Here is a 13,110-nt window from a genome sequence, read left to right as displayed (position 1 = left end):
AATATGATAGTTTGTTCCTAACATAGCCTAGCCTCGTAGGGGCCTCGTAGCCTGGTGGATAGCGCGCAGGACTCGTAATTCTGTGGCGCGGGTTCGATTCCCGCACGAGGCAGAAACAAATGGGCAAAGTTTCTTTCACCCTGAATGCCCCTGTTACCTAGCAGTAAATAGGTACCTGGGAGTTAGTCAGCTGTCACGGGCTGTTTCCTGGGGGTGGAGGCCTGGTCGAGGACCGGGCCGCGGGGACACTAAAGCCCCGAAATCATCTCAAGATAACCTCAAGATAAGATAGCCTAACGTCATTTTGTACAGTTCGTATCACCTTTCAAATTGTAAGCAATTCAACTGTGCCAAATATGTGTGTGTGTGTGATTTAGACTGCTGGACACCTGTTTAGTTCAGCCATGATTGTAATGATTTGCAAAAGCGGTTACAAATAAAAAAAATTATTCTCATTGTACCCTATCCAAGCCTAGCCCTTTCTCCCTTCTCCTTTGAACCTTTCTGCAATCCCCCCCACCCCATCCCCAAGAGCAATCACTGCGCCCTTCTAACAGCTCCCCCCCTCCACCTATCCCATCCAACAGACCCCCCCCCCTTATCCAACCAACACCTATCCATCCCCCCCCCCACCCCCACCCCAACACGCAAAAATAGTGAACGAAAAAAATAAATTTGATTTGAAAAAACAAATGAAAAAATATTTACACAAAATATAACTTTTTCCCAGTCAAACATTGTGAGAAACTGCATAAATTTATGTCTCTCCAAACTAGGAATTAATATACACACGAGCAACCACTAATTATACAGTTTTGGTATGACACTATTTAATATCTATATAAACAGATAGGGTAATTAATTATTAGATGTGTTGGGCGGACGGGGAGCAATTCTAACCAGTAGTTCATCCGGTAAACTTGTTTGCTGAGTGGATAGTCGGCCAGGCGGGCAGGCAGGCGGGCAGGCAGGGCAGGTAGGCAGGCAGGCAGGCAGGTAGGTAGGTAGGTAGGTAGGTAGGTAGGTAGGTAGGTAGGTAGGTAGGTAGGCAGGCAGGCAGGCAGGTAGGTAGGTAGGTAGGTAGGCAAGTAGGTAGGTAGGTGGGTGGGTAGGTAGGTAGGTAGGTAGGTAGGTAGGTAGGCAGGCAGGCAGGCAGGCAGGTAGGTAGGTAGGTAGGTAGGTAGGTAGGTAGGCAGGCAGGGCAGGTAGGTAGGTAGGTAGGCAGGTAGGTAGGTAGGTAGGTAGGTAGGTAGGTAGGTAGGTAGGTAGGTAGGTAGGTAGGTAGGCAGGTAGACAGGCAGACAGGCAGACAGGCAGGCAGGCAGGCAGGCAGGCAGGCAAGCAGGGCAGGCAGGCAGGCAGGCAAGCAGGCAGGCAGGCAGGCAGGCAGGCAGGCAGGCAGGCAGGCAGGCATGCAGGGCAGGCAGGCAGGCAAGCAGGGCAGGCAGGTAGGTAGGTAGGCAGGCAGGTAGGCAGGCAGGTAGGTAGGCAGGCAGGTAGGTAGGTAGGCAGGCAGGCAGGTAGGTAGGTAGGCAGGTAGGCAGGCAGGCAGGCAGGCAGGCAGGCAGGCAGGTAGGTAGGTAGGCAGGTAGGCAGGTAGGTAGGCAGGCAGGCAGGCAGGCAGGCAGGCAGGCAGGTAGGTAGGTAGGTAGGTAGGTAGGCAGGCAGGCAGGCAGGCAGGCAGGCAGGCAGGCAGGCAGGCAGGCAGCAGGCAGGCAGGCAGGCAGGCAGGCAGGCAGGCAGGCAGGCAGGCAGGCAGGCAGGCAGGCAGGCAGCAGACAGGCAGGCAGGCAGGCTGAAACCAAAACAGCTGTGTTTCGCCATTCCCCGAGTACCTGTTAGAGGGGGACATTCTCCAAGGACTTCACTTGTTAGAGGGGGACTTCAACCTGTTAGAGGGGGACATTCCCCAAGGACTTCACTTGTTAGAGGGGGACTTCAACCTGTTAGAGGGGACGCGCACTACTCCATGGTGTTCATCATCATTTTCCTCCCTTCCACTTATTCGTACGTTAGTGCTATAGTGGAGACTTACGACTATTATTTAGTGAATACGATCTTATTTCATGTGAAAGTGTCCAACAGGGTGACTCCTAAGCCAGCTCTTTATCCGCTCTGTTATTAAAGAAGTTACGAAATGCATGTCCAGCAAGCTTAACATCTGGTTCTTGGATGATGGTAACCTAACCGGTCACCAGATTCACTCATGTTGGACAACACAGTAAATCAGAGGCAGGGAGTCAACCTACCTAGGCCTCATGCTGAACCCTTCTAAATATGAAATACTCTCCTCCAAGACATCATATCCTAAGGAAAAAGGCGTTTTGCTTGATATCCACAAAACCGATCACCTGATCCAGTAGATAGAACGTTCCTAGGAGCTCCTCTTGGGCCGAATGTCTTATGAGGTGAACAAATCCACAAGGGCCGTGACGAGAATTTGAACCTGCGTCCGGGAGCATCCTAGACACTGCCTTAATCGACTGAGCTACGACAGGGAAAAGGGTTGAAACCGAAGTTCTACTGAACTTACTGGATCATTTGATGCATCACGTTAGTGTGATCTCTGTGTGTGTCTTATGAGGCCCTTGTAAGAAGATCACTAATCTCCAGATGTGGATGAGAGGATTAAAGACATCGATGCTCGCAATGTCCACTACCTTCTCCATAGCTGCATGGCCCGTCCCAGATTAAGCTACTTCTTGAGGTGTTCGCAGTCTTACATCATTTAACTAGTGAATTACCCAGGTAAGTTATTAGGGGTACACGAACCTAGACTTATACACTGCACCACTAAGTAGGTTTCTCTCTATCTCATGTTCAGGATAAATATCTGAAGTACACAAATAATCCAGCTGGGACAGCTCCATCGCCGACAGCAGCTACAATAAGTCTCGATAATGCACCGATACAACATAAGAGCTCTCTTCACAGTCAAGCTGGCTCCCCATGCAGGTCATTTTCTATTAGCGACACACATGTCAACAACAGCTACGCATGCAGGCGATGAGTCACAATAACGTGGCTGAAGTATGTTGACCAGACCACACACTAGAAATTGAAGGGACGACGACGTTTCGGTCCGTCCTGGACCATTCTCAAGTCGATCATTCTCACAATCGACTTGAGAATGGTCCAGGACGGACCGAAACGTCGTCGTCCCTTCAATTTCTAGTGTGTGGTCTGGTCAACAGCTACGCATCACAAACCCAAGAGTTTTAAGGTCCCCGCCTCCACTCTTTTAACACAGATGTGTTTGAAGTGAGACAAGGGATAACGGACATCGAGAGAAGTCTTGCAGAGGATGAGTTACAGCGAGGCTGAAGATATGATGAGACGACGACGTTTCGGTCCGTCTCGGACCGTTATCAAGTTCATTGTCATTATCACAACAGACTTACCTTGAGGTGATTCCGGGGCTTAGCGACCCCGCGGCCCGGTCGTTGGGGTCGATCGGGCCCCAACGACCCCTCCCCAACAAATTCATCATAACGATGAATTTGTTGGGGAGGGGAAATTGTGTTATATGTATACATGTATACAACTCTCTCCCTACAATGGTCGACTAAGCATAACATCCTCTGAAATAAAATTCCCCGGGTGACTCGGACCAATCCACGTTTCAAGAATAAAGCTGAAGGGTTCCTAGGCCACCAAGCCCAGTAACTGTGCCCTGAAGCCACAGTAACTGTGACCTGAAGCCACAGTAACTGTGACCTGAAGCCACAGTAACTGTGACCTGAAGCCACAGTAACTGTGTGCCACTACTGACTACCTTGTTAGTTCACACAACACCTCTAATCACTGAACTGTCAGAAGAACGCACCAGAAAATATAAGACAATTAATTCACCTCTCAAATCATTAATCACAATATTTGCTCTTCAAGCTTATCTGAATGAGAAGGGGGGGGGGGGAATACAGTAAATACAGTAGGAGAATACAGTACAGCAGTAGGAGAATACAGTAAATGCCTCCCTGCTTCCCTTAGCCAACTACTGACCCGCACAAGCATCACTGGCTTATGGCACCGACACAACACCGAGTAGGCAGAATACATAGCTAACTTCGAGAGGGGGTGAGCACACAGCTTCGAGGGGGAAGGGGGTAGGAGGGGGGGGGGTAAAGGGACAACTTCGACGGGGGGGGGGGGGGGTTAGGGGGCAGAGATACCTTTGAGGGGTAGGGGGGGGGGCGAGACCCGAGCCAATTCTGGATTGGCAGGTGTCAAATAGACATTCACATAGCTGCCATTAATTTGTTTTTGAAGGTGGGCTGGTCAACCCGGGGAAATGGTGCGTGCGTGCGTGCGTGCGTGTGTGTGTGTGTGTGTTTACTAGTTGTGTTTTTGCGGGGTTGAGCTCTGCTCTTTCGGCCCGCCTCTCAACTGTCAATCAACTGTTTACTAACTACCTTTTTTTTTTTCTCCACACCACACACACACACACACACCCCAGGAAGCACCCCGTGACAGCTGACTAACTCCCAGGTACCTATTTACTGCTAGGTAACAGGGGCATTCAGGGTGAAAGAAACTTTGCCCATTTGTTTCTGCCTCGTGCGGGAATCGAACCCGCGCCACAGAATTACGAGTCCTGCGCGCTATCCACCAGGCTACGAGGCCCGTGTGTGTGTGTGTGTGTGTGTGTGTGTGTGTGTGTGTGTGTGTGTGTGTGTGTGTGTGTGTGTGTGTGTGTGTGTGTGTGTGTGTGTGTAGTGTATCTTGAGGACGCCTATGTTGTACACGAGCCTTCAGAGTTGAGTTTGGTGTCACATGCACTCCAGGTATTTTTCTCTACTTGTTACAGGATGGTACTTTCCCGTCACTGTACAGTGTACTTTTGGTTTCCTGTCACCTGTTGTCATTTTATCACCTTGCACTTGCTGGTGTTGAGTTCCAGTAGCCACTGCTCTGATCCAACTCTGCAGCTTGTCTATTTCATCTTGTAGAATCTTACGATCCTCGATAACGGATTGTAAGATTCAGCAAGATGACATCACACGACTTGAAACGTTCCTATAGGAAAATGAGAGCAAGATTTCTCCTCCTCCTCCTTCCCCCCTTTAAATTGATATGCACATCATTCACTCAGTTAAACACTGTTGAGTCTGGTCAGTAACTGGACGGGTGAGCGAGCTCACAGCCTCTCCGTTGACCCGAAGGAACACGATAAGCCTAACAAGCCTTATCGATAAGCCTAACAAGTCCCCAACAATGGGGGAAACCGAATTTCCCGCCCCTCCCCCCCGTTCCCACCCCCTCATTCCCATTCCGTTCAGCTAGGATGCAAACGTCTGATTAAATTCACATTTTCGAACCCAAACTAAGCGATCCAGTAATTTGTTCGGACGCGTTTTGCACACCCGCGTTCGTAATTACTAATTTCTTAACACACACACACACAAAAGCCGCGCACAAGTTTGTAAACATGAAAGTTTTTTAATTGACTTTTATCATTTGCGATAAATGGAATTCTTGTACGATTAAGAGATATAATAATTACTGATATTTTGAGAGAGAAGAGAGAGAGAGAGAGAGAGAGAGAGAGAGAGAAGAGAGAGAGAGAGAGAGAGAGAGAGAGAGAGAGAGAGAGAGAGAGAGAGAGAGAGAGAGAGAGAGAGAGAGAGAGAGAGAGAACAAGTATTCCCTCAAACATAACTAATTAAACCACTGTATCCCTTCCCCTCTACTAGTTTCAACATAATATATATATATTTTTAATCTGAATGCCTTTATATCTTTTTTGAGGCTATGGGCCCCTACAACACTGCCAGAGGTGGCACCCATATATATATATATATATATATATATATATATATATATATATATATATATATATATATATATATATATATATATATATATATATATATATATCAAATCAGACAATAAATATACACTTACCTGTCAGTCGATGCACTCAGGAGACAAAATAATCCAGAACACACACATACAACTCACATATTAATTACAACAATGAAAATACAATGAAAACAGAACAAAAAAAAACTAAATTATATGCAATTCCGATACAATTACTTCACGAGGCGGAATGCATCTCAATATCTCTGCAAGTAACTGCAATATATTTTCGTCCTTGGGTTACGATATCTTTTTTGAGATTTAGATATAGATACAGAATCTTTTGTGATATCGTTGGGGGTGGTGGTACCTTGCGGTGTCTTAATTACGAGGTTTTGCGATATATTGGGCTGTTTGCCCATTTTGTTTTCTGCGTGATATCTAGCGCTGTTTTTCTCTCTCTCTCTCGATATTTTACGATGTTTTGCAACATTGAATGCAACATCTTCCGTTGTTTGTCATGTCTTGCTTTATTTACGCTAATTGCGAGACTTTTCGTTATTTGCGACATCATGTTATTCAATATATTTTACGTTCTATTCGGCATTTTGCGTTGAGTGCACTTATCTTGCGTTAAGTGCATTTATCTTGCGTTGAATGCACTTATCTTGCGTTAAGTGCATTTATCTTGCGTTGAATGCACTTATCTTGCGTTAAGTGCACTTATCTTGCGTTAAGTGCATTTATCTTGCGTTGAATGCACTTATCTTGCGTTAAGTGCATTTATCTTGCGTTGAATGCACTTATCTTGCGTTAAGTGCACTTATCTTGCGTTAAGTGCGACCTACTTGAAGTTATTTTGAATATCCTTCGTAAGAGCGCCAAATATATTGACCTATTTTGCGTTATTTGCGATATCTGGCGATAACAAACCTCTCTTAATCACTACTGAACACCGATAACACGGACTATGGTGTTATTTATTGTTACTGTTCAGTTAGTAGTAGTGACGCCAATAACAAGCCAAACTGAACGCTAGTAATGAACGCCTAACACGCCAAATGAACGCTGATAGTGTAGGCGTAACAAGTTAGGGAAAACTTGGACGCGTTCATCGAGTTAAGGAGTAACTTAGAATCCTTAGAAAGCACGAGATAAGGAGAGAGAGAGAGAGAGAGAGAGAGAGAGAGAGAGAGAGAGAGAGAGAGAGAGAGAGAGAGAGAGAGAGAGAGAGAGAGAGAGAGAGAGAGAGAGAGAGAGAAATATAAAACCTCACCATCTTAGACTCTCCTAAAGAAGTGAATGAAGTCCTATAGCGAAACGGAAGTGGTGTGGGAAGAGCTTAATTACTGACAGGAAGATTAATTAGTGAAGAAAAAGCTTAAATACCAAGGAAGAAATAAGTGAGACGCTTAAAACAATTCAATTACCGAGGAAGAACTTATTAAGATTTAAGCTTAATTATTAAAGAAGCTTAGCGAGAGAGAGAATTTTAATTAGTACTTTGATGATCAAGGAACATAAATTGAGTAACAACTAGTACATATTAAGACATCCCACGGTACACACACACCCCAGGTACAAGGTACACAACCCCAGAAACACACCCAGAAACACTTCCAGGTACACCCACGGTACATCTTAACCTTTTCATTTATTCTTCATTTACTCCTAAAATTTTAAAGTTAAAAAAAAATAATACTGAAAGTAATAAAATGCAAAAATAATAGTTTAAAGGAAAAATCCTAAAAAAAAAAAAAAAAAGTAATTTAATACAAAATTTAAGACTCATGATTCAAATTGGGACGCAGCCACTAGTCGGAAAAATTACTACTGCCGAAATTTTGGGGGAGGGGGGTACGGGGGGGGGGGAAGGGGGTAGTAGGGGGAAGAGGGGGAGGTGGGGAGACAGGGGGGTAGTAGGGGGGGGGAATAGGGGGGGTTTAATTAAAACTATTACCATATGTTGGTTTAATATCGCTATTAATTGTAGCAGCATTTTTTTTCCTTGCATATAATTTTTCTTGCATATTAATAATATTATAACATTTAATATCGTACTTACTGTGCTCATTTAATATAATTACCTTTTTTTTTTAATTATCACATATTAATATTTCCAATTAGTATTCTAACATTATCGCTATTACCTTTATTGATATATTATCATTACTGTAATCAGTTTGGGACTTTCATACACACCGGGTAATGAACGGGTCATTACTGACCATTTCCGTAAGTCAAATTGGCCATTTGCGCCACTAACTGTCATTACTGGGCAATTACGTTGTTAAGAGCTGCGCGCATTGTCTTCAGAGGTCAATTACCCGGAGTGGCGCTAGTTAGGACTCCTCAGGTAGTAATTGGCCCACGCAAGGCTAATGACCTGACGAAGGAGCGCCAATCGATGACTTATTTCATCATATACATATATGATGAACATAAATCAATTTATATATATATATATATATATATATATATATATATATATATATATATATATACTAAGCCTAGGAATATTTAAATTTGGGTTTTAAGCCTTTTTTCTCTTGGACTTTTATATAATTAAACGTATATAATGTGGACTTTTTAATGGTCAATCACTACATAATGGTACTTTGGACCAAATAGTTCATATGAGTACTATCCTTTTCAAAGAATGGTTGGCACAAAGGCTAGATTAATAACCTTTTCACATAATTCACCATGCGGTAATTTCTTGGCTTGGGGACCATTCAAACTTCACACACACACACACACACACACACACACACACACACACACACACACACACACACACACATCTAGCACACACACTAGGTGCACACGCACACACACACTGCATTCAAAACAGGCTTATTATATTTTTCTGTTTCCGTGTTTTTCCTACATGTAGAGTACCGGTTGTGAGAGAATGTTCCAACCAGTAGCTCAAGATCATCCAAATATATATATATAATTGTTCACTAGTTGTTCATTTGTTCTCCACATGTTGGCCAGTTCACGAAAGCCGCGCACTGTGGCTCACAATCACGATTGGCCATTCGTGTAGCCATTACCCCTTTATCAATGCACTTTACCAACAGAAAAAAGGGGTGATTACAAAGGGAGCACTGAGAAGGTCCTCCGGAGGGTGTAAACACAGGGGGGATTGGTGTAGGAGAGAGAGAGACGGGAGTCGAACGGGCACCTCCGCTCCCGACCACGGCACAAGGCTGACTGACTGGCTGGCTGGCTGGCTGGCTGGTTGGTTGGTTGGTGCCAAGTGTAACGACGCTCATCCAGGCCCCAGGATCCTTGGGGGGAGGGGGGACATGTCACCAGCAGAGTGCCATGTTCCACACACACACGCACGCACACACACACAAGGAGGGAAGGAACTATCAGGAGAAAGCGCCAACGACTATATAGCACTTGGAAGGGGTCAGGATAAGGATTTGGGATGGGACTTGGAAGGGGGGGGGGGGAAAGGAATGGTGCCCCAACCACTTGTGGACGGTCGGGGATTGAACGCCGACCTGCATGAAGCGAGACCGTCGCTCTACCGTCCAGCCCAAGTGCTATATAGTCGTAATGGCTTTGCGCTTTCTCCTGATGACGACAACAGTGAGCGACTAATGCAGGTCGTTAAGTAGTTCACTAATTTACTCAGCGTTTACGCACTTCACCTACTGTAGTCTCCCCTCTTGTTTACAAACTCCCGTTTTCTTGGTCTCCCCCTTTTGTTTACAAACTCCCGTTTTCTGTGCTTCCTTCACGTAAATTTACCTGAGGGCCACTAATACTAGTGGTCTCGACGAGGACAGGAAGCTGGCGGCTTGTCAAAGGTCCCCCCATTTGCCCGGATGATCTTTTTTATCTGTATTGTAAAACCCAGAAGAGTTTTGGCGTTTATGGCTTCGGCGGGTAGGCAGTTCCACAGGGTTTACAGCCCGTGGATCTCCTGTTTTCTGTTCTACATTGTGGCTTGTTGAGCTTGAACCCGTTGCTCCTCGTTCGTGTTACATCTGATCTTTTGAAGAAAGTGTCCGGATCGACATTGTCCAAATTGTTTAGTATTTTGAAGGTTTCCGTGAGATTCGCGCTGTCATGCCTGGTTCGTGGTGTTGTTAGCCCTGTGGCCCTCAACCGTTCCTGATACGAGAGATGATTTTTGTTGCTCGGTGTTGCACCTTCTCCAGAGCAGCTGTCTCTTTCTGAAGATGAGGTCTCCAAAGGATACCTGATCAACCAGGCTGTGAGTCATACGTCAGGCTGCGAGCAGCCGCGTTCAACAGCCTGGTTGATCAGTCCAGCAACCAGGAGGCCTGGTCGACGACCGGGCCGCGGGGACGCTAAGCCCCGGAAGCACCTCAAGGTAACCTCAAGGTAAGGTAACCTCCATGCGTGGATGCAGTAATCCAGGTGGAGGCGCACCAGAGACTTGAACAATTGAATGACTACTTTCTTTTCCTTGAAGATAAAGATACGCTTGATTATTCCCAGGGTTTGACTTGATTTGTTTTACTGCCACTCCTACTTGTTGTGCAACGTTTAGTGAAGGATGTATTCTGATGCCAACCCTGGAAACACAAACCGAAACTGTCTCTATTTTCCGCTTGTTACAACTTGTAATAAAGTTGTTACATCTTGGCTTAACGTGTTTATGACGTTTTAGAACGTTGTTACAACTTGCTATATTGGTTGTTATAACTGGTTAGGTGGTGTTAAAACTTGTTCGAACGTTGTACCAACGTTGTAGTATCGGTGTGTGTTTGGCGGGAAGGTCCTTTTCATCATCTATCTGTTGTAAGGTTGTGCTGTCAATTTGGTAGTTGTGATGTGGATTCTTATGCCCCACATGTAAGGTCTTGCATTTATCGACATTAAAGAGCATTTGCCAGTCATCTGACCATTTGTGGAGTTCATGTAGATCTCTTTGTAAGGTCTCAATATCACTCTCACTTCGCATTTTACCATAGATCTTAGTGTCATCTGCAATTTTGATGATGTGGTTTGTAATATTCTCATCTATGTCATTGATGTGTATGACAAAAGGAGTTGGCCCCAGAATGGCCCCCTGTGGCACCCCACTTGGCACATATCCCCAGTCAGATTCATAAATGACATCTCTGTTAAGATTATGTTGTTCAAAACACTGAGGTTTGACATGAGAGAAATCACAGACTCCTAAAACCACAAATATAAAAATATATGATTTGATTACACCCGAAACCTGCAGCACAAAAATGGGCAGCACAAAACGTGGACCAGACTGTGCGACACAGTGGTTGCCAGGATCAGGTTGGGTTACCGTTACCTGTGGCAGGTGGCTGCAGGTGACGGATCTCCCAATCCTGAGCACTCCAGGTGCAAATTCTGTGAGCAGGAACTGCGGCATGATCTCCCGCACTACATCACCGAATGCCCAGTTATTAGACCATTCAGACCCGTTGGCATGAGGTACCTGGACCTTTGCAATCACTTTATTACCTCTCGTGTTCTTGAGGATATCCTCTACTGATCAACTGTCCCTTTATGACTATCCTGTAAGATCTCAAGTCTACGTCTGGGATGCTCTCAGACGTAAGTTCGAATCCTTGTCACGGCCCTTGTGAATTTCTTCATCCTGTAAGACGGGGACTCCTTAGCATCGTGCAGCTGGGAACTTAACACACTATGTATTCCTTCATACAAGATACATACAAGATACATCAAGATACAGTCTAGGACAGATGTACCTAAACATAAAATATACATTTTTTTATTTTATTTTACTTTGTCCTAACGCACTGACAGAATTTTTGTTACATATTAATAAAATGCAAATTACCGATACTGACGATAAGTTATTTAAATAGAGAGTACTTTAAAAAAAAAAGTATTCGAACCGGGGTCTGGAAATTCCTTTGTAGCACAACTCGTACAGATAAAAAAAAAACACAGATTTTTAACGAAACAATAATTCGCTTTTTCGGTTAACGGTTAAAAAAAAAAACAAGGTAGTGAATGGGCAAAATGGGAAACTGCTTCCCGACTACAACTTCACTTTAAGAAATCGATTTCAATTTATTCAAAGAAATATATTTTTTAAATGTGTTTTAGGAGAAATATATTCCTCTGGGGGAGTGAACCATATCTATGAAACAGCGTGCAAACGATTTCCATATTTTTCATGTATGTGTACACATGAGAGGAAGGCGAACAAGGGGAGAGAGAGACAGAGAGAGAGAGAGAGAGAGAGAGAGAGAGAGAGAGAGAGAGAGAGAGAGAGAGAGAGAGAGAGAGAGAGAGAGAGAGAGAGAGAGAGAGAGAGAGAGAGAGAGAAGAAGAAGAAGAAGAAGTGAAGAGCAGAGAGGAGATAGTAATACAAAGGGGTGGAAAGAGACACGGAGATTGAGAGACGAGAGAAGGATAGGTGAGATTGAGAAAGATGAAGAGAAGGGTAGAGAGGGAATCAAAAGATGGAAAGTAAAGATAAAGGATTGAGAGGCGGAAGGGAGCAGAAGACGAAATGGAGATTATAGAGTAGAACAGTGAAGCAGATAGCAGATGATAGGAGAAGAGAGAGAGAGAGAGAGGGACACGAAGATAGTGCGAGAGACATGGTAGAGGGTGAGGGGAGATAGCAGAATGAGAGTGAGGGGAGAGTAAATAAAGAGGATCAAGAACGTGAAAGGGAACACGGGTAAAGGAACGATAGAGAATAAGATAAAGAGTCAGTACAAACTCTCTCTCTCTCTCTCTCTCTCTCTCTCTCTCTCTCTCTCTCTCTCTCTCTCTCTTCAATTCATCCTTTCATCTTGCTTCTCCCACCATCACCAACTAAGCCCACTCCACCACCCGCTACCCTAATAAAAACTGTTGTCAGATAATTCATTTGCTTCATTTGATAGTCCATCAGCATCTTTCACCTACTCTCCCACAGTGGTGGGTGATGGCTGTGGGGTGGAGAGTGAAGGGGGGAGGGGGAGGAGTGAAGGGTCACCATTACCTTGCAGCTCATTCACCAAGAAGCAGCAGCAGCAACAGCAACAGCAACAGCAGCAGCAAGACAGTGTCATCAAGGCCCATCCGCTTATCTCTGGCCGTGAACTAGTGTAGGGAGAAGTGATCATTGCTCCTCGTTTACAGCCAATGTTTCGTAAATGACCGTCCTCGTTACTACCCATTGTTTACATTCAACAGGGGGGGCGGCCCACCCCCTGTTTACACCCGTTGATTCTTCTCATTCGTTGAGTAAATAGTTTACATTCACCGGTTTAAACGAGCGATCATTTTTTACAGTAGTTGTAAATATGGCTGTTTGTGTGTGTCTATTATTGACAT

At 44.8% G+C, this 13,110-nt stretch overlaps 1 protein-coding gene across 1 annotated transcript in view; it reads right to left on the bottom strand.

The window, feature by feature from the left end:
• The window catches only part of LOC123748939 (serine-rich adhesin for platelets), a 357,404-nt gene extending 348,384 nt beyond the window's left edge, over nt 1-9,020 (bottom strand). Inside the window, 1 exon segment of the mRNA XM_069315267.1 lies at nt 8,906-9,020. The gene's annotated coding sequence lies outside the window, so the exon portion shown is untranslated.
• Between the last annotated feature and the right edge of the window lie 4,090 nt (nt 9,021-13,110).

The sequence above is a fragment of the Procambarus clarkii genome, chromosome 81 (assembly GCF_040958095.1).
Source record: "Procambarus clarkii isolate CNS0578487 chromosome 81, FALCON_Pclarkii_2.0, whole genome shotgun sequence".
In the NCBI taxonomy this organism is placed as follows: Eukaryota; Metazoa; Arthropoda; class Malacostraca; order Decapoda; family Cambaridae; genus Procambarus; species Procambarus clarkii.
Note: the sequence above shows the minus strand (reverse complement) of the source record. Positions and strands in the feature narration are given on the sequence as shown.